Source organism: Miscanthus floridulus, unplaced genomic scaffold (genome assembly GCF_019320115.1).
Source record: "Miscanthus floridulus cultivar M001 unplaced genomic scaffold, ASM1932011v1 fs_910_1_2, whole genome shotgun sequence".
NCBI lineage: Eukaryota > Viridiplantae > Streptophyta > Magnoliopsida > Poales > Poaceae > Miscanthus > Miscanthus floridulus.
This window is the reverse complement of record NW_027097442.1, coordinates 11,107-15,528: the sequence shown is the minus strand read 5'-3', so window position 1 is coordinate 15,528 and position 4,422 is coordinate 11,107. Positions and strand designations below refer to the sequence as shown.

Below are 4,422 nucleotides of genomic sequence, written 5' to 3'. Positions count from 1 at the left end.
TTCTCCTTTTAAGCTAAGCAATTATGAACGGAACGGGCAAGAGTGATCTTCAAAAGCCCAGGTTGGCTTTCCCACTTCCAAATCCATAATAGTAAAGTAAGAGTAAGGTGCGGATAGCGGACAATTTCCATAATAGATAGCTAAAGTGCTTAATCCTGAGAAGATGGGAGACGTCGATTGTTAGAGTACTCTTGACAAGTGCATTTCTCAAATTCTAGCCAACAGATTGAAAGCATGCCTGCCTGTTTGTTCTTTTCAGTTCCAATCAACCTTCTTTTTCTTTTTGAATCCAAGCAAGAGGATGCGCTAACGCGCAACGGCTTTCGCGCTAGTTGCTCAAAAAATCGTATAAAAATCAAGCAAGAAAAAGGTTCTGGCAGGCTGCTGGCGTGGGACTGTAAATCCTCTTTCGCTGGCTGGGCCCAATCCAAACGGAGTGAGTGGTTCGATTCCACTCTCAGAACGAGACTGAACGAAAGAAAATGCAAGTGAAACGAGACGAGAATCAAATTGTAGGCTTATTTCCTAAAAGCGGTGGTTCTCGCCTCCCTGTGCCGCGGGGTGGGCGACTGCGGTTCGAGTCTTTTTCGATCGGGTAGATCCATACCATATGTTCCGGGGGGGGGAGACGAGGTGTAGCGCAGTCTGGTCAGCGCATCTGTTTTGGGTACAGAGGGCCATAGGTTCGAATCCTGTCACCTTGATGTGGTATTCACAGGGGCCGAAGTGCAAAGCCCCGTAGCCTATCCGTGGTCGGGAAGGCAGGCGAAAAGCACGCACAAAAAAAAAGAAAGCTAGAATTTTGTTTTTTCTTTTCTTCTTTTGAAACCCATTATCAGGCTTTTGCTTTTGATATTCTATATCTATCTAATATTATAAAGCTATTTCACTGGTTTGATTTACATACCTCAGTCATGTTATTTGTCTAGCCTTCAATCAGAATAGCCTCTCCACCGGTTCCGAAGATTCTTTCGGCATCAATGTGCTTTTGGAATCTTCCTATGAAACAAATAACATTCAGGAACTGTTTAGGACAGAACAGGCCTCAGTAGAAAGCGAGCTTTTTTCGCGTATAGCCAACCTCGAAGCCCAATTAGCGCACGGGCTGCCCCCTCAACTCAACCCTGGCGAGTACGCTAACTTGGTCAGGGAGCATTTAGACGGTGCAGTTAGTATTGACCACTACCGCCAAGTCCATAATTCCTAAATTGATGAAGTACACATAATGGAGCTCAAAAGCCGATTACAAAATATACTTTTTGAGCATCTTGAAACCGCACATAATAAATATTATGAATGAATCACCTTACAATAACATACGAGAGACTGCTTTCGATTTTTTCGAACAACAAGTCGAACCCAATGAACAATTCCATTCAAAGGAATGTTCTAGAGGGGGCCCTTTTCCGCTATATTCGCGATATTGAACAAAATGGAAGAAATTCTTCACGATTTCTAGAGTTCCGGGATTACTTCACTGATATCGATTTTTTCCTAAGCACGGCCTCTACTCTAGGTTAGTTCAAAGTGTAGTACAACGAACTATCGATACACCGAAAACGAGTAAAGATGGGTACATAAAATGAAGACATCGTGGATTACCCAAATTGGGACGACGATAGGACATTTCACTTTCTTTCGCAATATTTCTGATCATGACTCAACCACTAGGAAAGGGGATTGCTTACTCTCAGCCACGTTTTTCGCTTATGCTTAGTCAAGTGAGGATTCCATTCGAAGTAACGTAACAGGAGCACCATCTTCAAAACTTCTCGGGATCCGGAGTTTCTCGAGAAAAGGTCCCATCCTTCAATATCATGATTGGGTCAACCAGGCCAGATCATAAGTGAAATAGTTTGATCGGGTCGACCATTAAGAGATCATGAGTGAATAGAAAATCGAAAACGTACATAGCTGTTCCAGCGGAAATACTTTGTTTAATTCTACCACTTCTACTAGGAGTAGCCTTTTTAGTGCTAGCTGAACGTAAAGTAATGGCTTTTGTGCAACGTCGAAAGGGTCCTGATGTAGTGGGATCGTTCGGATTGTTACAACCTCTAGCAGATGGTTTTAAATTGATTCTAAAAGAACCTATTTCACCAAGTAGTGCTAATTTTCTCCCTTTTTAGAATGGCTCCAGTGGCTACATTTATGTTAAGTCTGGTCGCTTGGGCCGTTGTACCTTTTGATTATGGTATGGTATTGTCAGATCCGAACATAGGGCTACTTTATTTGTTTGCCATATCTTCGCTAGGTGTTTATGGAATAATTATAGCAGGTTGGTCTAGTAAGACTATACTCGCGGGGAAGGAAAAACGAGCAGTTTACGCTTTAGTAGCAACCGTTTTACTGGCTCTAGTATCCACTGGCTTTCAAGGAATGGAATATTACCAAGCACCCTCCACTATTGGTGACGGTAATTTTATTTTGCCTAAGCTAGCAGGGGATTCAGCTCAACCTGCAGACACACCGCCAGTTCTGCCAGATCCAGCAGGGGATCCGGCTCAACCCGCGGGTGCACCCCTTGTTCCTGCAGTGCTGCAGGCCCCTGCCATTTCTCAACCGCCCTAGGTTTCATCGATACCGTCATCCCAGAATCAAGGGAGAACGACAGAGGATCGAGTACGAGACGTAGCTGAGGAAGCAGCCAAGGGCTCGGTTAAGGGCTGCTGCTCGTCTCTTTTCGAGTGCCTATGTTCTTGCGGATGCGAGAACTTTTGCTTTTAGCGGGCGTCGAGGCCAACAATTGTCGTTGGTACAACCAAGACCTATGGTCAGTGCAGTGAGATTTGTGGAACTAATCATGCCTTTATGCCTATCGTCGTAGAAGCAGTGACTTTGAAAGATTATGCGGATTGGGTATCCAATCAATCTTGATACCTACTATTCCGTCTGGTTTTTGGTTTCTAGTTTGATTTTATTAGTAGCTATGATTGGGGCTATAGTACTGACTATGCATAGGACTACAAAGGTGAAAAGACAGGATGTATTCCGACGAAATGCCTTGGATTTTAGGAGGACTATAATGAGGAGGCCGAGAGCTAGCACGAAAACAGTGATTCTTGAACGGCCAAGAATCATAGCAAAGAACAGAACACCTCGTTCCCATTTCTCTTTTTGTATGGGGAAGTCCGTGGGGACCCACTCCTGAAGTGTCTCCTCCTGGGCCGAATTTAGCGAGCTCCTACCCGTAGTGGCCCCCTACGTTGAAACTGTAGTTGAAACTGCGGGGAGTGTACCGATGCCACAAAGGCCTTAGGTTTGATTCGACTTCTTTTCCAATTGTCTTTATCTAAAGGCTGAATTCGCTTGTTTATAGGTTGTTCCTGTCCTGTAGTTCAATACACTATTCTAAGGCCTGTTGCCTATACAGGATCTCAAGTTTCTAGTACAGTCAGCTTTGGTTATCGCTATACCCTCTCTAGACAAATGATTTGATTCAACCCACTCTACTACTAGTACAGTAGCACCCTGCCTTAATAATCGTATAGGCACCCGGGAACCTTACTCAGTAAAGAAGGAGACTCCCTAAACAAGACTGCTAGCTGGTATGGAGGGACTAGCTTTGCTTGCTTCCTAGTCAAATATGCCCTATCCGTCTTACTTTAATATGGAATGGTATATATATAAATATCCTTCCTACAGAACTGAGAAGGTCTTAAGGTCTACACGTGATAAATACGTCTAATACTACGATAGGAGAACTACTAACTTCCGCCATCTGCATTAGTTACGTTAGCGTAGGTAGGCGGTTCTCATGCCAAAGGGGAAGATCTCGCTCAGCCAAGTGCACAACCTGAGTAAGTACACTTATCGAGGAGTGATAGGGCAGCAGAGTTTGAGGCAAAAAAAAAGATTTGGGTGGCTATGGGTGATATGGGGAATCTAACAATTAATTGACAATGATTTCACCGTGGTGTGCATTGGTAGCTTCAAGACGAAGGCATTTTCCATATGTAAGCCACAATTTTAGTATCTTATTCTTCTGAACCAGGAAAAGCGTTCTGGTAAGGAGTATGAAAGAAGAGTACAAAAAAGGAAGTCAAAAGTGGTAGATCCAGGACATGCCAATTTCTTTCTCATCTTTCGCATCACCGCGCATGGTTTTCTCAAGATCGTATTTAATTAAAGAAGAACGGAGATTGAGAAGAAGATAAAATGAACTTAAGTCCTCGTCTCAAGAGAGGGATGAGTCGAAATTCGTTCTGGACTTGTGCACGTAAAAAGGCTTTCACGTTTGTAAAGAGAAGAAATGGGTAGAGCAAAAAAAGAACATAGAAAAAGAATAGGCCTTATTTGATTCGTCTGCTCGTGGGATTGCCGATACTGCTACCCGGCTACACTGAAAGAGGGAAGCGAATAGCCTGAAGATTCTTTCCTTTGTTGTCTCACTATCAGAGCTTGCGAGAGAGACCAAAAATA

The 4,422-nt window shown here is 43.6% G+C and overlaps 1 non-coding gene across 1 annotated transcript; it reads left to right on the top strand.

Annotated features, from left to right (window-relative positions):
• The first annotated feature begins 629 nt into the window (after nt 1–629).
• On the top strand, nt 630–704 carry TRNAP-UGG (transfer RNA proline (anticodon UGG)). Its single transcript has one exon. It is a non-coding gene; the product is annotated as a tRNA-Pro (tRNA).
• Nucleotides 705–4,422: the final 3,718 nt, after the last annotated feature.